Source organism: Ictidomys tridecemlineatus, chromosome 7, assembly GCF_052094955.1.
Source record: "Ictidomys tridecemlineatus isolate mIctTri1 chromosome 7, mIctTri1.hap1, whole genome shotgun sequence".
NCBI classification, from domain to species: Eukaryota; Metazoa; Chordata; class Mammalia; order Rodentia; family Sciuridae; genus Ictidomys; species Ictidomys tridecemlineatus.
Genome location: NC_135483.1, coordinates 127,792,785 through 127,815,862, shown reverse-complemented (window position 1 = coordinate 127,815,862; position 23,078 = coordinate 127,792,785). Strand labels below are relative to the sequence as shown.

Here is a 23,078-nt window from a genome sequence, read left to right as displayed (position 1 = left end):
AGCAGCCTAATGACAGGCTTTTATTATCCCCATTTGGCAGATGAGGACATGGAGGTATGGAGAATTTACATTGTCTTTATTCCTGTCCTAAATTATCAGTCTTCTCTGGTGTCCTAGGTGCAGATTCCTGTGTCTGTGTCTGTACTCCTTCCTGCTGGAAGCACTCTCAAAGTCTGCCTAAGATGAATGCTGGTTGCATACAAGAAGTTGTTTGCCACCTGGATTCTAGTTTATCTTATTGTCTTGGGCTCTTTGTTTCGTTGGTTGTTTTTCCTTCTAGAATAAGGTTCCTGGATAGCAGGGATCATTGGTATATACCTGATACCTAATAAATATTTCTTTTTTTTCTCCATTCCTAGTAGGTGCTATAAAACTGTCACAAATGCTGCTGGACCTGTAGCACCTGGCCTCTGTGGCATATTTGGTGGGTTCAGAGCTCTTACATTTAAGTGAATCAAGTGGAGGGTAAGCTAGGAGGGAATGATAGAGACTGGGTCACATTGAAGAGTACATAGGCTATTCAATTTCAGCTGACTGTTGCCATGCAAGAGATGACCCCGTGTTGCCAAGTTTTCCAGTATTTCAAGCTAAGTCAAGAATCTGGATGAGATGTTAAATTGGCCAGTTTTTAAAAATACTATGCTGACTTCAGAAAATCTCCAGTCTAAAATTTTTTTGTGAATTCTACATGTCTGACTTTTGCAAGAGAGCTAAATAGTTATTTTGTTTTTTCAGATGGTTTGTTTAGCATACAGAGATACACATACATATGAGTCCTCTAAAAACAGCAGTTTATAATGATATCCAGTAGCAGACCAGGCAGATAAGCAATCCTGAAGCTAGTAGATGGAGTACATTCTGATGTGACACTTGTAGGCAAGGTTATCATAAGAAGGGAGAACTCAGGTGAGAAAGGATGAAGGCCAATGAGATCAGCTCTGGGATGAAGGGGAAAGGTAGAAAATCTCAACACCAGCCAAACAGAACTCTTATTAAATTTGTTCTCCACTCAAGTGGCAGGTCACAAGATAAAACTAAGAATTGGTATCTTTTGTCATTACATTATCAATTGGCAGAGTGGCAACATCCTCAGTTTTGGAGTTGGGGAAATGTCTTTTTTTTTATTGCTTTGTTGGAGAATCTGCTGTTTTGTGGAATTATTTTCTAGAAACTCCTTTTGCCTACATTCCCACCTAAATCATTATTAATGTTTTTTTCCATGTGCCCATAACAATACACAAGGTCTGAAATGATAATTTTTTTCAAGAAAGGATGATTTTGAAAATACCACATTCATATGAAAACTGTAAAAAAATTTCTAGGGTATGACACCATCTTCAAGAGAATGAGAGGTTATCTGTTGACTTGTTGAATGATTCCTCAACACCTACCATGTGCCAGAGGTGGTCATTAGCAAATTCTCTGAAGGAACAGTGGATAAAAAGAACTAAAAGCTGTGATGCTTACCTTGTCAGAAATGTATAGTTTTCTTGGGAAGAAAACAGAGCTAGCCACAGGGGAAGGAAGTTGCAAAATGAGAAGGAGTAGATGAGTAAAATCAGAGATGGGAGCAAGCACTCTGACTTTTGGCTGAGAATATCTGCCAATTTCGCTTTACATATGAAGACATATTTACTTTGCACAGTCTTGCAATCTGTAATATTGCAAAACAAAGTGAGGTTTTCTTCCTCGTATTTTAATACTCAACAGGATCTCTGCCTTATTTGATTTAACTGTTACAAATTCTTAATATGGTATTGTAGCATCATTCTCAGAACATATTTCCATCTGTGAATATGATTCCTAAGGTCAGGAAATTAGATGTTGACATATATGAAAAATGAGAATTATAACCAAATGAAAATTAGAAAGATTCCATACCCTGGAAAGGAAGATATGCTTTATATAAGTACCTGGCTTTATTTTAAAATCTGCAGCTACTACAAATGACTCTTTCTATATGCTTACATATCTATGTATTTAATATAGGTTGTGATATATACTACAAAAAATAAAAAAATGACCACTATGAGAATTTTTAATTTGTCTTCTACATTCCAATTTCACAAAAATATAAATGATAATTGATATTTATGCTTTGACAGTCTTTTGCCAATATTATTATTTAAGTCTTTAAGCAGCAGGGTTTTAAAGTTGCTTAGGAAGGTTTTTTTTCTTAATTCAGATTTTAAGCCAAATCAAATGTCAAAATTGACTGAAATGGTGATGGATTGTTTATTTGTCTTTTGTGGAAGGCATTTTCCCCTCTAAAGATGATCTGTCTTATCCCCAGAACTGTGAATATGTTGTTACGTGGCAAAGAGGAATTATGGATGCAAATGGAATTCAATTTCTTAATCAGATAAATTTAAGATGGAGAAATAACCCTGGATTATTTGGGTGGTCCTATGGAATCACAAAGACCTTCAAAAATGGAAGAGGGAGGCAGAATGGAATGTAAGAAGGAGATGTAACTATGGACAAATGATATAAGAAATGCAATGGTACTGGCTTTAAAGAAAGTGGAAAGGGTCTCAGAGGTTGTAAAAGGCAGTGAAACAGATCCCCTCATACAGCCTCCAATGTCAATGTCTTGTTGTCTGCCCAGTGACATCTGTATTGGGCTTCTGACTTATAGTGCCATAAAATAATACATTTGTGTAGTTTAAAACCATTGAGTTTGTGGTAATTTGTTCTTACAATAAGTTGGAAAAGATTATATCTTGAAATTGATAAGTTTTGCCCACTCAAACTTGTGTTAATAAAATTCAAGTATTAGTTTCTACTTCTGACCATGTAAGTAACAGAGTTCAGAATTACCTTACTTCCATAAATAATGAGAAAATTAGATGAAATGTATGGGGGAAAAACTCCAGTTTTTAAATGTGAGACATAGGAAGCATAGGGCAGTGGCATCCAAGAGGAGGAAAACAAAGTAAGCCCCATATTCATACCAGTTTTCTGCTGTAGATATCAGAATGCCAAATTCAATAACCCTTCCAATTGATGTGAGCCCATATATGCCAGGTTTATATAATGTAAAGATGGAGGACCCCCCCACACACTACTGCCGCACCAAATACATATCATCACAATATTGCTGAGTTGAGGAGACTGGAGAAATCGAGATGGCTGAAATTTGTGGAGCAAGACAACAGAGAGAAGGGAACTGTACAAAGAAAGAACAATAAAAATGTTTGTAGAGATGTACATGCATTTTTGGCTGAATAATAACTTGTACATATATAGGGTAAAACCTCATAAGGCTGGACAATAAAAACTTCTAAGAAATAAGCAATCATATAGGAGTGCTATGATTTCAAAGTAGTTTGTCTTCCAGGGATTCAGGTGTTGGAGGCTTAGTCTTCAGTGTGGCCAAGCTGAGGTATTGGAACTTAAAGGTTCTTAAAAGAGGCAAGGTCTAATGGAGGTCTTTCAATCACTTGGGATATGCCTTCAGATGGGTTTAGCATAGTTCTCTTGGGACCCTAGTTAGCCTTCAGTTACTCTTTGGCTTCCTGTTTGGCAGCAGAATCTCTCACTCCTGCTTGCATATGTTCCTGCCATTGTGGTGCCATCCTCCATGATGGCCTTACTAGAGCTGAGTTGATCCTGGTGCCATGCCCTTGAACCTTCAGAAATGTGAGGTAAATATACCTCTTATCTTTGTAAAGTTGCTCAGCCTCAGATTTTTTATAGTAACAGAAAGTTGACTAATAGTAAGGGAGCTATAAGCTGAACCATCACCTCAGTTCACACAGTAATAGAAATTGTTCACAACAGTGCAAGTAACAGATCCTTATTAAACACACTTGATGCATTATAGAGACTCAAGAAGGTATACATCTTAGTAGCAAGACTAAATTAAGTAAAATAATGGCTCTCCTAGGCCTATTATAAAAAAGAATAAAGACAAGTATACTAAAAAACAAACTTATTCACAAATAATTTATTTATTTTTATTAAAGACCAAACTCTTTATAGGAATATAACAAAATCCCACGCTCGACATGTAACATTCAGAGTGTCTAGAATGTAATACAAATTATTACACTTAGATGATTAAACAATGAACTAGGGATGCTAAAACAGCTATTCTAAATATGTTTAATATGCATGGATTTAAAAGAGTAGATAAGTACAGAGAGAGAGAGAGTGAGAGAGATGTGAAAGAAATCAAATACAACTTCTAGAATTGAAAACTGTAATATATAAAATGGAAATTTCACTGGCTAGAATATCAGTAGATTTAACACTAAAGTGCAAAAAGGTCAGTGACCTCAAAAAATTGCAATAAAATTTACCTGAAAGTAGAAACAGAGGGCAAAACATCTCTAAAAACAATAAGATAGCATCAGCAGTTTAGGGACAAGATTAAGTGGTTGAATATATGTATAATTGGAGTTCCAATAAACAAGGAGGAGAAATAAAAATATTTGAAGAAATAATGTTTAAAAAAATTTCCAATATAATGAATTTCATATATATATGAAAATTATATCTACTGTACTCATCTTCTCTTTTAAATCCATGCATATTAAGCATACACACTCACGCACATGCACACAGATCCAAGAAACTCAAGGAAAAACCCAAGATAGATACCAAATAAGCATAAAACCCACTAAGAAAACTACACATGGAGTATCATGAGCAAATATTTGAATTTCAGTAATAAAGAGAAATAAAAGTGGCCAGAGTGAAAGGATGTACTATCTACTGAGGAACAAAGAATTAATGCAGACTTCTCAATAGAAACCATCCAAGCCAGAAATCATTTGAACAGTGTTTTAAAGTATTAAATAGAAAACTTTGTTAAATTAAAATTCTACATCCTATGAAAATGTCCCTCAAAAATTAAGTTGAAATATGACTTTTTCAGATTAATTGAAGCTGAAACAATTCATGAGCAACTCACACTACAAAAAATATTCAGGGAAGTTCTTCAGATCAAAGGAAATTATGTCTAATGCAAACTTGGATATACAAATGAATGAAGAGCACTGGAAAAGGCAAATATGTTGGTAAATATACATGACTTTTCTCATGTTAAGTTACAGTTTTATTGATATCAGACAAAGTGAATTTCAGGATAATGAATATATTCAGAGATGAAGAGGAAATTTTCACAAAGATTTCATCAAGAAGACATAAAAATATAATAAATGCATATGGACTTTATAATAGAGATTGAAAGAATTAAAAGGCAAAATGATAAATCTATAAAGCTGTATATTTCAATAATCTGTCAGTAATTTCAAGGACAAGTAGATATTTACATGATTAAAACAAATATATCAAAAACTTGACACAATCAACATTATATAATTCTTTATTCATTAATTGTAGAATACACATTATTTTTCAATGCACACAGAACATTCACCAAAAAAGATCATATGCCGGGCTAAAATAAAATCACAAAAATAACCTAAAAGAAGGAAGGAAATGAAGGGAAAAAAACCCAACAAAAACAAAGAGAAAAAATAACAGTAAAATGGTAGATTTGAATCAATAATTACAATAAATGTAAATGGTCTAAACATTCTAATTAAAAGCAAGACCCAACCTTGTGCTGTCTACAAGAAACTCCTTTTGAATATAAAGATACACATCAGGTCAAAGTAAAAGCATGGAGAAAAATGAATCATTTGAATACTAATTAGAAGAATGCTGGTATAGCCAATGTATACATGTATCAATAGTATTGTTAAAAAATTGCTTTAAAATTTGATCATATATAAGAAAATGAGTTCATCCTTCCCCCTTAACTGTTTAACTTTTAGACAGCTTTACTTTTTATTTGTATCTGGTTTAGTCAAGGAATGCAAGGGGGCCATAGCATCAGGTTTCTTGTAGCTTCAAGTTATACATCTGAATCTTAGATCAGTAAATATCACTTGTAGGTATTATTCATTGAGCAGTTCCCCAAATACTCAGAAAAATCACAAGGGCTATTTTATTAAGTGGTAAAATTATTTTGCATATAAGTGGGTTCAGTAATAAATTTTATTTATTTATTTCATTTGTTATTATTTCTTTTGAGATACATTCTCTTTTTATCTACCAATTGACTTCATATTAGTGTATTTTTACCTTTATGCCTATAATTGAGAATTGGATTCACTTTCCTATATCTAATTAACTAAGATTAAAGTAGTATCCAAAACAGCCTGTTTGGAAGAATAAGACTTTCAAGCAAGTGGGATTAATAAAAACAAAGCATAATTAGCTTTTACTTGCAATGATAAAACATTGGTTAAAACTACTCTCCATCATCTAGTAAAATACTACTTGTATGTAGAACACCAACAAGCATCCTTTCAAGAGACTTTGATAACTCATTAAGCATTTGCTAAATGAGATCAAGAGTCTTAGTAAACTGAATCCCCCCAAAACCACTTACATGAGCTTTCTTCCCTTGAGAGAATGTAATTACTTGAAATTATGGCTCAGCTGGTGATGACTGCAACGGTACTATCTATCTTCCTATAGCATGCAAGTAAACAAATATTTGCATTTTGTTGAACCCAAATCTGAAAGGTCCTTAAAATGTAGGCTGGGATACTTAAGCATGTTTTTTTTTTATTATTATATGGGCTAAACCCTTTGAACCATAGAGTACAAGAATTTTAGATTATAATATTAAATAATGAAAGTACACAAGGTGTGAATGTAAAGTAATAAATCCTTGGGGCTTATCATTCCTTTCCTTCTTTCTCTGACAACTTCGTAGCACAGGAGGCCCTGATTTCCAGCTTCATCAAGGAAGAGGCTATATATGAAATTTGAAGGACCCTTTAATAGTAAGAGGAAACAATAGTCACAAAAACTTAGCTGATTTTGACTGGGAGAAAAAGTTGGAGCCCTCTCATAGAATGAGGCTTGAGGAAAGGTGACTTTCTCAGTGCCTGACCCAATATAATTAATTTGGAATTGGATGTTCCATATTAGACTTTCCTTGCAATGTCTTGAGCTTTAATTATCAGGCTCTTTACCCCTGAGTAAGCCTCTAAAAGAAAAAGTAGTGCTGTGTGAGTATATGTTTAACAACTGTTTTTTGAAAAGAGCCTGATTAGTAGCATTTGCTTATATTTATGTGTTAATAATCCTACCAAAGCAGATTTTAAAATATTGAAGTGAAAAGGACTAAAGGCAAAATTGGAAAGACATGTATCCAGTTGACTCTAGCCCAGCACTGGCTCCATGTAACAACTCTAAAAGGAAATGTTGATAGAGGAACCTTAACCAATTTGAGGAATCATCTAGCACCTCCCTAATAGAAAGGTGCCAACTAATGCTAAATATGAACAGTAGTTCAATGCACAGGATTCTAAACTGGGATCAGAGAATGAAGTCTAAGGACAACACTGTATATTATGAGGACTCCAGAAAGTCCAGGGTTTTTTTAAATTTTTTATTTTACTTGTAATTCTTTAAGAGTTGGAGCTTAGAAATCACTAAAAACTTTTTCTCTTCCCCTCTTTTTTCCAGTGCTGCAGATAGAACCCAGGATCTTGTGCATGCTACTCCTGCATGCTACCTATTGAGCTACATACTCAGACTCTTTTTTTTTTATACTTGCAAAGACAACTTTTTATTTAAGAAATAGTTTTCAATGAACAAATAATTACTTCATCTCTGCTCCATGTTGGGCCCTGAAGTAAAGGCTGAAATTGACACAATAGAAATGGTGTCTGCTTTCATATACCTTAGAATATAGAAAAGAGAACTTTTTTTTTTTTTAGCTGCAGATAGACACAATATCTTTATTTATTCATTTATTTTTTACGTGATGCTGAGGATCAAACCCAGTGCCTCACATGTGTGAGGCAATCGCTCTACCACTGAACCACAGCCACAGCCCTCAAAAGAGAACTTTTAATATTTAGGATCAAAAGTAAGTGTTATAAAAGGCAGGAATATAATTCATAAAGCAAAGAAGAATTACCATTCCTGAGAAAGTAATGTCGGAGGGGCATCTTTTAATTTACTTATTTCAGCAACCAGCAAGTAGGTTCAGGTTCAGTCTTTCTTCCTGGCCACACCTGTTTTTGCACTCTGTCCATGCTCCTATTCTGCAATTGCAATTCTGTGTATGAAATTTACTTTACATGGCATCCTTGAAATCCAAATTTCTCCTGGTTTGCTAGAGCTGGGTTGCTGTTTTGGACTATAAGTGAGTTTCTCAGAAGTAATCCAATGAACTCTAAAAAGAATCACTCACTTCACTAGGATTGTTGAGATGTTCCAAGGGCATGTTGGAATAAGCCATTTATCCACAAATCACCCCTTTCAAAAAGATAATTGAGCCAGTAATAATATTTATTCTGCATTAGTGGTCTAATCTGAGGAAGGACAACTGAGTGGTGGCACACAAAAATCAAGCCTAGTAGAGGATGGATGAAAAAAGAGGGCCCTGGGGTATAGCTGAGGTCTGTAAAAATATAGTTCTAGGGATGTGTGTGTGTTGTGATATTGTGTGTGTGTGGTGTGTGTGTGTATGTGTGTGTGTATGTGTAAAGGAGGGATTAAGAATAGGGATTAATAGGTAGAGAATTTAGTGGAGGGCTAGAAGAAAGGAAAACAAAGGTGGTAGTTGGCCAGGAGGCCAATATTAGTCAGTAAAGTCTCCCTACTTTGTGAGCTAATTATTAAATAATTATGTGAGCACTAGACAGTTGACAGTGATTTTCTGTAAATTCTCTAATTTCATCCTCAGTATAGCCTTATCATCTTCTTAAGTTAGTTTAGGTAGTAGTGAGATATGCATGCTTACTGATGAAGAAAGTGGGGTTCAGCAGGTTTATGTGTTGTCTTCCCGGATCACAGAGCTGGCCTAAGACCAAGTAGACCAAGGGTTGACAAAGTAGTTTTCAGACTAAATATGGCCCACTATCTGTTTTTATGAGTAAAGTTTTATTGGTCCTTTTATTGTTTGGTTTTATTGGTTTCATTGTATACTAGTGTCTGTGTCTGCTTTTCACCAATGACAGTAGAGTTGTTCAGTGAAGACAGAAGTTTCAACGGAGATTGTACACAAGCCCCACTCAAGTCTCTGCTATCTAGCCCTTCATAGAAAAAAAAATCTGCTGATGCCACCTTTAGATTTCAGATACCACTGTGCCAGCTCAGTCAGTCTGATGCCAGAAGAGTATATGATGCCAAACAGCATGACTTTATCAGAGCATTAATGCTGCTGGTGCAAAAACAATACCAAAATAGAGCCTCAGTAATGGCTAACATTCCTATCATTAGTCACTTCTGGAGGTTAAGGCATGGAGGGTCTCATTTAAGATATTATCCAGGGAAAAAAGGGAAGATGATAATGTCTTTATCAGCTTGCAGTATTCTACCAAATAATTGATTTACTTATTAATCAAAGGGCAGCAGTTCCTAAATGTATGAGACATAAGATGAAAAGTCTTGGTAGGAGGCTAGGTGTGAACTGAAACAGCATGATATGAATGAAAGACTCCACTAATCCTGTGTTTCAACTCAATTTTTGATCATTACCAACATGTGGTCTCATCAAAGCTGATTGGACTAAATCAACCATATGTAAAACAGGTGTAATAACAGTACCCATCATCTAGGAGTATTGTGAACATTAGAAATTGTTCACCTAATGTGTTTAACACAAAATGAAGACACAATAATATATGGTGGTAACAGTTATCATAGGACCAGTAGTATTTGCAGTAGTGGCTGTTACTAGTAGTAACAGTAGCAGCAGGAACACTTGTTGCCCTGAAGCATTAGTAAAGGAGTACCTAGTAACAGAGAACTCTGGAACTTTCTGAGTCCTCTGTAAGATAAAAGGCTACACTTCAATTTGGGAACAAGGTAGCTGAACACTCATTTAGTTGTGGTTGGCAACCTACTTCTTAAAGGCCAGAGTATGGTTTGGTCCCATTTGGGTCTCTACCCTCTTCACAGCGCCCATGTGTACAGAAAATGCTTAGTGAATGTACCCATAGATTCAATTAAATGAGATTTGCCCTTGGAAAATCATGATCTGATTTCTATACCTGTGTTTCTAGAAATGGAGCCACAGCAGGTCCACTCGTGTTTCAAAGGCTTCCTTACATCATTGCCTTTCCTGCAGTTCAGGGAAGAATGGCACCAGGCAGGCTCAGGCTGGTAGTTTCAGGTCTTACGTTTGTTTGTCAGAGCACTAGAAAAATGAATTAGTAGCTAACTTTTAAAAATGGAAAGACTTTAAATAAAAACACAAATTTTCAACTTCGAAAAATTGGAAAATCTGGCATCACTGAACTATCATGTGCTTACACATGTTGGCAAAAGGTAGCAGTTGCTCTGCTTTAAGTTATATTTATATTCTTCATCACAGGGCTCCAGGCTCATGTTCAAGGGGCTACAAACACAGGTGCCTAGAGGAGACAGACAGGTACAGTGAGTCAAAAGGAGTCCTGGTGACTGATGGACTGCAGTACTCTACTTAAAACTGGTCGGTCAGCCTGTATTCAGATCCAGTCAATTAATGCCAGCTGAGAATAAGGACCTAGAGTTTTAGTATCCTGTTTTCCAAGAGAAGTTTAAAATCCAAATTTTATATTTAAATCTTCACATTTTTAAAATATGGTGATTACATTTTTTTGAAAAATGCTGTATGAGCAAAATAAAACATATGCAAAAGCCAGTTCTATCTTTCTGCCTACACAAGGCTGCAAACTGTGCATGAACCTTCTGATAATTAGCACCTAGTGTGCAATGGGCAAGGGACATTTTAATGCAGTCATTTTGAAAATGTGGCCACTTTGGTATTCAAATTGACCCATTTCGTAATCCCAAAACAAAATATGAAATATTCAGCTTTCAAAAAATTATCAAGTGATACTTTGTACCAAATGTTCTGTCACATCCCTGAATCTTACATTATCTCAGACCCACACCATCATGGATAGCCCATTCCCTCCTTTCCTTCCACTCCAGCTCTGAGGCTCACTCACAGGCAATGCATGAACACGGGGTGAAATTGTAATGTATTTATGTAAACATGTTCAATTTATGTAAATAAGAACATTTTATTGAAAACTTTTTGGTTGGTATTGATCAAATGAGCTATTTAATAAAATGGAAAATTTCCAAATTTCTGCATGTTAAGACCCATTTTGTCAATCAGAAAACATGGCTCATTATTTTTCTTTCATTTCTGTTTTCCATTTTAATGAACAAACAAAATAAAATAAAATATGGGAGTTTTGTCTATGGTGTACAAATAAACCAGACTAACCTGTGGACAGTTTCGTCTACTCTGGTGGGCTGTGTCATGATTATGCCAGCCACAATTTTACTTACCCTCTGACATTTGTTGGGAGAAAGAGAGAAAATGGCCAGGGGTAGGGTGGGGGAATAAAGGTGGAGTAATGGAACCTAATTACACAATGCTTTATAGTAATATTTTTTTTAAAGAAAAAGGGTTTTTATTTGTTTTGTTTGTTTGTTTGTTTTGTACCTGGGATTGAACCCAAAAGCACTTTACCACTGAGCCACATTCTCAGCCCTTTTAAATATTTTGTTTAGAAACAGAGTCTTGCTAAGTTGCTGAGGCTAGCTTTGAACTTGTGATCCTTCTGCCTCAAGTTTTGACTCTCAGATCCCATCAAAACACTGCTTCACTGGGGAATGAATTTCTCAGTCTGACATGTCTTTTGTTACTTTTGCACAATGTAGGAATTCAAATAGTGATTATCACTTCAAATCGTGAAATATTCTGATTTTTTGAAATGTTAGTAATTAATTTTTAAAACATACTTAATAAAATTGCTCATTTAAAGTAATTTCCCTGAAACCTCATCACTGATCTTTTGGAAAGATCAATTATTCTTTGTTCTTCCTAGATGGGTTTAGTGATTGTCTCTTCTCTAAATTTTTCTCTTGACTATTGTTAATTCATTAGCCTCATTCTCTTTTCACTACTGGTGGAAGTTAATATGAAGCCATATAAGTTCTCTATCTCCTAATTGGAGACAACTTAGAATTTTCTTTTGTTGCAGCAATGAGTTTGGATATGGAACTCCAAGAATTACCTAGGTGGTCATAAAGTGTTTTAGTCAGCTTTTTTGCTCCTGTGACTATAAGACCTGACAAGAACAATTAGAAGTGGAAAAGTTTATTTGTGGGCTCACAGTTTCAGAGGTCTCAGTCTATAGATAGCCTACTCCATTCCCTGGAGCTCAAGGTGAGGCAGGACATCATGGCAGAAGGATGTGACAGAAGAAAGGAGCTCAGGACATGATCAGGAAGCAGAGTGCTAAACTCATCTCACATAATATATACCCCAAAGACACATCCTCCAGCCACATGAACCTGCCTACAGTTTCAATCAAGTAAATCCCTATTGGGGCATTAATGCATTGATTATGTTAAACCTCTTATAACCCAGTCATTTCATCTCTAAACTTTCTTTGCATTGTCTCACACATGAGTTTTTTGGGGACACCACCACATATTCAAACCATAACATAAAGAAAAACAAATCTTCTATTTATTTTATTTTGTGAATACTAGGGATTAAATCCAAGGGCTTGTGCATGCTAGACAAGTGCTCTGTCACTTGAGCACATTCCCGGTCTTTTTAAAATTGCCAAGGCTGGCCTTGAACATGTGATCCTCCTGCCAAAGCTTCCTGAGTAGCTGTGATTATAGGTATGTGCTACCACACCTAGCTAAGAAAAATAAAGCTCTTGGAGCTGGGTGTGGTGGCGTGTGCTTGTAATCCCAGCAGCTCTGGAGGCTGAGACAGGAGGATTATGAGTTCAAAGGCAGCCTCAGCAATGGTGAGGTGCTAAGCAACTCAGTGAGATCCTGTCTCTAAGTAAAGTACAAAATAGGGCTGGGGTTGTGGCTCAGTGGTTGAATGCCCCTAAGTTTAGTCTCCAGTACCAAAAAAAAGAAAAAGAAAAATCTCTTTACCCACTCTTTCTTAAAAGTGTTCATCACCATTAAGTATAATCCTTTGGCATAAATTTTTAAAAAAAGACAACTGAAACAACTAAATTAAAAAGTTTTGTTTATTATTGCACAGAAGAATGTTTTAGTTACCTAATTTAGAAAGACTACTGGGCCTCACTCAGGAAGGGACCAGAACTAGGCATTGAATACATGCCACTCTTATCTCCACATTTTTCTATGCTTCTGTCTCCTACTTTCTCTTTGCAGCCAACCTCATGTTTCTCCAGGACATGGAGAATGACCTAGCTCCAGATGACAAACACTGTAATTCTGCCCATCCTCCAGTTCTCTACCATCCGTAGGAGCTAGCTTGCTGCCATGGTCACAAGTCCACATTCCAGGAGACTCTACTCATATAATCTATATCCACAGAGCAGTGGGGGAGACCATCCTAAAGCAAAAGTCAGACCTTCTTATGCTCTAACCATTGCAATAACTTCCCATCCCATTCAGAGTCAAGGCCAGTCTTTGCATAATGTTCCAAAGCCCTATAAACTCCTTCTAAGATTTCCAGATTCTTTCCCCTTTGCTGACTGGGCTCTACACACATTGGCTTCTTTGTTATTCCTTAAATATTCTAAGTGTGTTCTGAGCTCACACTTTTGCCTGTGCTGCTCCCTTTACTCGGAGCCCTGTCCTTCTTGTATCTGAATGCCTCTCTTCTTCACTTCTCTGTGCTCAAAATGCATCTTCACAAAGCAGCTTGCCTCGTCATTCTTTCTAAAATAATACTTCAGCCTCCACTCCCTGTTCCCTTCAGCCTCCACTCCCTGTTCCTGCCTCAGTTATCATCATGGTACCTGTCACTATCTGACACATTATATTTCTATATATTTCTTTATTTTCTTTGTTTCTCTTCTACTAGAATGTAATCCCCAAGAAGACAGAGACCGTTTTGTTCATCGCTCAATCTCTCGTGCTCAGTGCGATACTTTTTTCATGGTGGGTACTCAACATATATGCTGGAAGAGTAAATGAGTAAACGAATGAATGACTGAACGTGATCCACAGCATCTTTTATGGTCCACCTACTTTCAACATCACTTTCCAGTCTCCTCTCTTGCCACTTGCCACCACTCCATGTCCTCATAGTGTTGTGTGACTTCTCATTTGTCACAGTTCTAACTCTGCATTTATTTGTGGGGTTATTTGATAGCCCAGCCTCAAGGGTAGAAGGGTAGAATAGTATCCATTCCTTCTAGGTGCTCAGTAAATATTTTTTTCCTATGATTAATTGAATATAGACCCAAGTCCTAGTAATAGACCTATAGCTAGTTTTCTTTGTAGCTCTGGACAAATCAGTGTTGTTCTCTGGCTGTCAATTTATCTAACAGTCAAATGGAGGAAGCTGGTCTTCCAAGGTTCGTTTCAGCTTTCCTTTTTATCTCTCTCATTTTTAAAAAAAAATATGAATGCAGCCATACTCAATGTTTGCCTTCTGGGTTAGGTGAGTGGAATCTAGTGAATTCAAAACGCATCCTGCAAGCTTAGTGAAATAAGATGTTTTCCTTGTTCTTGGGCCTAGATCATTTTATAAGCAAAATCTACCTTCTGAATTCTTCATCAAGATCTTCTTTCTTCTCTTTCTCTGATGTTTTCTCCTGGGAGGACACAGACATCACAAAGCCTGTTTAACAAGGAGTAAGGTCAGATGAGTCGTAGCAGAACCATGCTGGAGTTTGCTCCCAACCCTGGCTGTTCCACAAGTCATGCTGCCTCTTGACTAAGGGTTGATCCCTTTGTGGCTTGTCTGTTACCTCATTTATTTCAACATAGAATGCTGAGGACCCTGTTTGTTTTAAGAGGTTCATTATGGGATCAAAGAGACTATATTCCTGCCTTAATGAAATAGGTTCCAAAAAAGGCATTTTAGGGAAGAATAGTTTCCCAATTAAAGTCTTAGCTCCTACACTCAAGTCTTGGAACTTTAAGTTTCATGATTGATTTCAATTGAGAATTGAGGATTAGTTGGAAAAGAACTTATCCCTTCCAAACCCCAAAGTCTATGATAAAGGAGCTGAAACCTTAAAGAAACTGAGTGAATTATCTGGGATTACACAACTAGTTAAGTGCAGAACTGGGAATAAAATCCTGGCCTGATTCCTTGCCTAGTGTGTTCGTAGGCACACTTAGGTTCCTAGGAAACTCTAGGGACCTAGCATCAGTTGTCTAAGTTGATGAGGTGGGCATGACTAAGTCAATGCAAATCAGCCCTCCCACCACCGAATTCAGTACTGAATTTCAAGGCCCCACATCACAGCGTGGGGTGTTCAATTATCTCTATTTTTAAGTTTTTGAGAGTCAGATTGTGTTACAGACCAATCTGGGATAGTGGAGGCAGGGGATCAGCACCCCAAAACCCATTTCAAATTCAAGGTAAATTGACTGTCTTCCCTTCTGATGGCTCTTTAGTTTGAGATTTTCCCCTCATGTTTCAGAGACACTCTACAATGAATGCTCTTGTGTGCAAAGCTGTTGGTTCAAGGCCAAGTGGGTCAGAACAGATTGCTTTAGGAAAAATATGTGTTCAATCAGAAGGTTCTCGTCTCGAATGGAAGAGTAACCTGAGGACTTGGTGGGCGGCTTTTCTTTGAGAAGGAGCAGTAGGACTCCAGGTGGCACTTGATCAAGTGTATTTATAGTATGACACTAAAAAATCCTGAACGTCTTTGATGCTGAGAGATCCATTGTGTGTGGGTGTTAAGAAAGTGGGTTCCACTGTAAGATGACATCTCCACTTACTAGCTATATGTTCTTAGATTGGAAGCTAAATCTCTTTTGCCTCAGTTTCTATGATGACAAGTGGAAATTTAAAAATAACATTCATCACAGACAGCTGTGAGTTAAAACTCACACTTAAAATCACTTAAAAGTGACTTAAAACATACATGGTACTTTGGATCATACCTGCACATAAAACATAGAGCAACTATTTTTTGTCATTATAGTTGCTGGTATGCTTCCTTCTCCTTCCTGTTTCGGCATGGAATCATGTCAGTGGTGGGAGGTCTCTTGGAGAGTTGCCCCGTCCCCAGGATCTGCATGACAGATGCCACAGTGTACAGAGATGTCATGGTGGAGAGGTGTTGGGAATACATCTCCTCAAATTCTTTTTCTGCCAGGAGAAAATGAATATTTCCCCTCTCATGTATTCTTTTCTATCTTCAGGATTGTGGTAGACACAGAAGTGGGTCATCTATATCTTTCTTCAAAGGATTTGTCACTCTAGTTATAAGAAGATGTCCTCCAGATGTCAGCTGTTTGCCACAAGGGGCCAGCTCACCAAAGGCTATGCTCTTCCTGGGGCATCCCATATTTAATGACTGATTGAAGTACTGATAGTAGGAACTGACCATTTTGCCCCAACCTGGGACACTCTGAGGGCCCACATACTTTGCTGCAATCCTTCTGGCATTAGAGAGATTTTATTGGCCTGTGTCACAGTTTGACTTCTGCTCAAACCCCCTCTGTAGCCTTAACTACACAGAGCTTGATCCCTGATACATACTTCTGTTCGTTTTAATGCTTTTATTAGTGTATTATAATTATACAGGAGAGTTGGGTTAATTTTCACATAATCATACATATATGGAATTTAATTTTCTCCATTTGAGTCTCAAATGCCTCCTCTTTTCCTTCCCCCTTCCCTTCCTATAATTCTATTCCTCTGCTCTACTGGTTTTTCTTCTATTTATTTGTATTTTAATTGGTGCTTTATTGATACAAATAAAGGTGGAGTTCACTGGGATATATTTACACAGGTACATAGTGTAATTTAGTCAAATTCCTCCAGTGTTTGCTCCTCTTCTCCCTCAATCTTCTTCTATTCTGTGGCTCTTCTCTCTATCCTTATAAAATGGACCCCACCCCCTTTATTCCCTTACTTTGCTCTATCTTCCACATATGAGAAGAAGCATTCAACCTTCATTTTCTGAGTCTGGCTTATGTTGCTCTAGTATGATGTTTTCCAATTCCATCTATTTACTGGTAAATGTCCTACTTTCATTATTTTTTTTAAGGTGGAGTAAAACTTCACTGTGTAAGTATTACCACATTTTCTGATTTCATTCCTCTGTTGACTGGCAACTGGGCTGGTTCAATTACCTGACTATTGTGAATTGTGCTGCATAAACATTGATGTACCTATACCTGACCCATACTTTGAATGCAAACTCTATTTTGACTTCTGCAGAACCCACTCTCTGACAATTGACTCTCAAAGGATGTTACTAACATGTAAAAAGAGTTTGGTATCCACTGATAAACTGAAAATTGGGAAAATGATTTGATCTTCCAGGGTCTCAGTTTCCATATCAAAAAAAATGCAGGTAATTATTTTTAACTTGCAAAGTTGTGAGGATTAAGGGAAATGCTAATGTGCCAAGTTCATAGAAGTGAGGTATGTAGTACAGATTCTCTCCATTTTACATTCTTGTTGTCTTCAATTTTCTTTCTTCTCTTCCTTTGCATAAATTGTTGAGAGTTTTATTTTCTTTTATCTATTATGTTCCTTTCCCTCATCCTTTCTTGTCTTTCCATGTGCACCCTCCTTTTAATTGCACACGTAATTGTGCAGGTGATGGATTTTGAAATGATGTGTACACACATGGATCTATTGTAATCAAAACCGACAACAAACTTTCAGCACTACAAAAAGTAGGCTTGTACCTCTCCCCATTCAATTCCCATCCTGCAACCTGAGCATAGGTAACAACTGATCTGCTTTGTATCACCATAGATTGAATTTATCTTTTTAGAGTTTCATGTGAATATTATCTTACAATATGTCCTTTTTTGTTTCTGTCTGGCTTTTTTCTCTCAACATAATGTTTCTGAGATTATCCAGGTTGTTGTGTACTTTTTATTGCTGTGCAGTATTCTATTGTGTGAATGTATTACAATTTGTTTCTTCATTTACCAGGTGTTGGACATTTGGTTGTTTCTAATTTGGGGTTATTATGAATAAATCTGCTATGAACGTTTATGTACAAGTCTTTGTGTGGATATATGTCTTTTTTGGGGGGTAAATATGTAGGTGTAGAATTACTGAGTCATATGTTAAGCATATGTTCAACTTTATAAGAAAATGCCAGTAACATGTTGTATTCCACCAAAAAGCATGCACGTTTGAGTTACTCCACATCATTTCCAACACTTGGCATTGTTAATCTTTTTTAGTTCAGCCATTCCAGTAGGTGTGAAGTGAAAGTATCTCATGATTTTAACTTGCATTTCACTGATGAGTAATGATGGTAAATATCATTTCATTCTTTAATGGCTGTTTATATAACTTTTGTGTAATTTTTTAAATATTTTGCCCATTTTTAACTGGGTTTTTTGTTTTCTTATTATCAAGTTGTAAAAATTTGGTATATATTTTAGATACAAATTCTTAGGTATATATTATAAATATTTTCTCCTGATTTGTGTCTTGCCTTATAATTTTCTGTGTTATTTTTCAAAGTGAAGTTTTAAATTTTGAAAAAGATAAATTTATTCTTTTTTTTCTTCTCTCTCTCTCTCTCTTTGTGGAACTTCCAGTTGAATTCAAGGATACTCTACGACTGAGCCACATCCCAACCTTTTAAAATTTTATTTTGAATCAGGGTCTTGCTAAGTTGCCTAGGCTAGACCTGAACTTGCAATCCTGCTTCAGCTTCCAGAGTCACTAATAGAGTCACTGGGATTATATGCATGCACTGCCATGCCTGGATATCTTTCATGCTCTTTGTGTCTTATCTGAGAAATACTTACCTGCTGTAAATTTGCAAAGACTGCCTCATAATATTTTTTTTCTAGAAGTGATTTTAGTTTTATCTTCCACATTTAGGCATAAAACCCATTCCAAGTCAACTTTTTTTTGAAAAAATTAAGCTATTTTTCTATAAAGGGGTGTGTATGTGTGTGTGTGTGTGTGTGTGTGTGTGTGTGTGTATTTATTTATTTATTTATTTATTTTCCCCCCATAAAGATCCCCACTACCCATACCATTGCTATAAAGTCTTTCTTTTCCCCCATGAAATTACTTTGCTATCTTTGACAGTCAAATCTAACATTAGTTTGTAGTTTTTGTTCTTTTATCTATATATGTATCCTTATGCCCTTAATAAAGGCATAAGGAAATAATATGTTTCCTTATGCCCCTGATTGTTGTGACTTATAATAATAAATCTTTAACTAGGTGTGTAAGTACAGTGTTTTGGCTACTACAGATCTATTACATTTCTATATGAATTTTAGAATCTGCTTGCAGATTCCTGCAAAAGTGCATACCATGATTTTGATTGGGATTGCATTGAATTTATTTGGAGAGACTTGACATCTTAAAAATATTGTGTCTTCCTATCCCATGGTATTTCTCTTCATTTAAGTCCTAATTTTTCTTAGTATAGTTTAATTTTTAGCATAATTATCTTGTACCTATTGATAGATTTACTCTTACATATTTTATTTTCTAAATTACATATCTTGATTGTTTATTGACAGTTTGTAGAAAAGCAGTTGATTTTGTATTAGCAGTGCTTGCTGAAATATTGCCAAATTCATTTATTACCTGCAGGAGATTTTTATGTGAAATTTTTAGTATGTGTGCATAGACAATTACATCATCTACAAATACAGTCATTTTTTTCTTTTATAATATGTATACTTTCATTTTTTATTTAAATTTGCTTTTTTAAGCCTTTATTTATTTGAATGTGGTGCTGAGGAATGAACCCAGTGCCTCTCACATGCTAGGCAAGCATTCTAGCATTGAGCCACAACCCCAGTCCCTCTTTTATTTTATTTTTTCTCATTGTGAAGGCTAGGATTTCTAGTACAACAATTGAAGAGAAGTAGTAGTGAAGGGTATCCTTATTTTTCCTGATATTAGATGAAAGCATACAGTCGTTTACCATTAAAATAGCTGTCGGTTATTGTAAGTGCTTTTTATTAGATTGAAAAAGTTCTTATTTATAATTTGCTGAGGTTTTATCATAAATGGGTGTTAAGATTTGTCAGATGATTATTACATATCTATTGATATGATCATATAATTTTTATCTTTAATCTGTTAATATGATGATTTATATTAACCAATATTTAAAATGTGATATAAACTTTGCATTTCTGCAGTAATACCACTTGGTCATGGTACAATATCTTATTTGTGTATTTCTGGTTTCAACCTAATAATATTTTTGCAAGAATATTTTTATTTACTCTATTAACACTGTATTGGCAGGTTTGGTTTTGGCATTAAGGTGATACCAGCTTTATAAAATGAGCTGGGAAATTTTCCAAATTCCTCTATTTTCTGAAAAAGTTTTTATAAGATTGGCAATTTTTTCTTCCTCAAATATTTTGAAAGAATTTGCCAATGAAATTCTCTGATTCTGGCTCTTTCTACTTAGGAAGATTTTTAAATCAAGAATTTAGTCTACTTAATTGATATAAGACTATATAATTGATATAAATTTTTAAATTTCTTCTTCAATTTTGATACTTTGTACTTTTCAAGGAATTTTTCTGTTTCCTCTAGGTTGTCAAATATAGAGGTATAAATTTGTTCCTAATATTCTCTATAGTTAAATTTCTCTCCTTCAGTTTTTATATGTTTAGGTTGAATCTTCTCTGCTTTTATGTGTTGTTTCCCTGGAGTTTTATTAGTTATATTAAAAATTTCAAAGTACAAATTTCTGATTACATGGAGTTTCCTTTGTTGTTTGTATGTTTCCTTTTCACTGATTGCCACTCTTAAGTCCATTATTTTCTTCCTTCCATGTATGTGAGATTTAACTTGCACTTCAGTTTTTAGTTTCTTAAGAGAGGTAAATTTAAATGTTTCATTTTGGACATTTTCCCCTCAAATAATCATTTAACCGTCGTCATGTTATCTGAGACAGTGATGACCAGCAGACTTTTCTGTGATGTGTACGTTTAGAAGGTGCTTGCTAGCTTCATTTGGGTATTGGACATTTGAAATATGTTTAGTAGGACTGAAGAAATATATTCGTTATATTACAAATTTTCTACCCTTTAAATGAAAATGTTAGTAGTCATGTGTAACGGATGGCTAGTCATTGGACAGTTGTCTTCTGACTTGCATGGTTTTTGGTAATAAACGTGCTGTAATTCTTTATTCTGATTTATATTTCAACTTTTCACCCTTCTGTCTTGCTTAATATTTTCCTCTTCATCACTGTTTTTTAGCAATTTGATTATTGTGAGCTGTGGCTTTCCTTGTGTGAAGATGTTTGGGAATCATTGTTCCTTTGGAGTCTTAGTGTATGCTTTTCTTTAAATTTGGAAATATTTTGATTGTATTTTCATACATTTTTTCCTCTTATCATACTAGACTTATTTCAAGTGCTCAATAGCCATGTGAGGCTAGTGACCACCTTACTGAACAGTCCACCATCATAGAAAAGTCTATTGGTCTACACTGTCTTAGGCAAAATGACAATTGTTAAATGATTAGTTTAGAGGAAATGTCCCTTCTCTTATTCTGGGACTCTAATTACGTGTGTGTTACGTTAGATTCTTCTTACCATTTTACATGCCACTGGTGATAATCTCCTCCTCTTGCTCCTTTATTTCTTCCTCTTTCTCCTTCCTGTGCTTCTTCAATTCTCCTTCCCTCTATGATGCATTTTGAAGAGTTTATATTGCACTGTCTTCAAATCCACTATTGTTTATTTATTTACAGCTTTTTAATCCTATCCAGGTGACTTTTATTTTAAACGAATTATTTATTTTTCATCTGTAGAGGTTCTTTGGTTCCTTTTTGATATTCTCTGTTTTTCTTTTTTTTTGGTATTAATTTTACCCTTAATTCTTAAGTATAATGATCATAGTGGTTTTAAGGTTACTGCCTACAGGAACTTTTTTCCTACATTTCTATAATTTTAAGGCTTCTTATTACAGACTGACATTCCTCTGATTTATTTTTTATAATTTTCCTTTTTATGTATGTGTGGAAAATTTTTATTTAATCCTTTTGTGTGTGTGTGTGCATGTGTGTGTGGAGTGTTTGGTACAGGGGAGTGAACCCAGGGATGCTTAACCACTGAATCACATCCCCAGCCATTTTTTTTTTTTTTTTACATTTTATTTAGAGACAGGATCTTACTAAGTTGTTAAGGCCTCACTAAGATTCCGAGGCTGGCTTTGAACTCATGATCCTCCTACCTCAGCCTCCTGAGCCACTGAGATTATAGGTGTGCATCAGCATGCTCAGCTTGATTTAGAACATTATAAAGTTTATATTTTTTTGAATGATGAATTTTGTTATGTCCATTTAAATAGTATTTGTTGGTCCTTGTTCTCATAGTCATTTAGGTTACTTGTAAAACAAGTTTACCTATTTTTCAAGACTTGTGTTTTAAAGACTTTATTAGGGCATGACTAGAATGTGCTTTATTTTATGGCTGGAAAAGTGGCACCATTAAAGGTTGATCTGTATTGATCTCTATTAAATGCCTTCTCTATTTAAAAAGAACTTTTCCCTTTGGCTACTGTGAATAAAAGTTTATTGAGTTGTGTGTGTGCTCTTATAGTTCCCTGGCAATTGATCTCACTTCAAAAGTTGTTTTTTGAATGATTTTTCAGAATTTTACCCAATGCATGTGAAGATTGATATTTGACCAAAGACTAGTGGGGACTCCTATACCTCAGAAGCTCTTTTGTTTTCTCTTCTCCACTAATCTTCTTCGCACACACACTCAGTCTTGGATTCTGAACTCTGTCATTTCAACTTAAAACATTAGAATCTCTTTGGGTGCACTCATTCTGCACCGAGTTCTAGAAATTACTTCTTATAGACTAATAGAGCTCACCCCATTGATTTTCTATTTCTCGGGCATCATAGACTTTTGCTGCTTATTATTATGTGTTTGAAAACTATTGTTCAATGTATTATATTCAATTTTCTAGTTGATTATGGCCTGCAATAAGTCCAAACTTTGTTTCTTCCTAATGATCAGAAGCAAAGTCCTAAATTAATTTTTATCTGAGGTTAAACATGCTCATAATTTAAAGAGTCAAATAATATTACCAAGTTGTTATAAAAAATGAAATAACACAACACAATGGCAATTTCCTGTCCTTGACCATATTGC

General features: G+C 35.5%; 1 long non-coding RNA gene across 4 annotated transcripts in view; it reads right to left on the bottom strand.

Moving 5' to 3' along the window:
• LOC106145229 (uncharacterized) overlaps nt 1–23,078 on the bottom strand; it is a 93,626-nt gene that overhangs the window by 24,193 nt on the left and 46,355 nt on the right. For 2 of the 4 annotated variants that reach the window (XR_013424086.1, XR_013424085.1), the window contains exon 5: nt 14,527–14,605. This is a non-coding gene — a long non-coding RNA (uncharacterized LOC106145229). Of the gene's footprint in view, nt 1–5,316; nt 10,395–13,019; nt 14,606–23,078 lie in introns of those variants that run through there. The other 2 variants (XR_001230109.4, XR_013424084.1) reach the window with 2 other exon arrangements.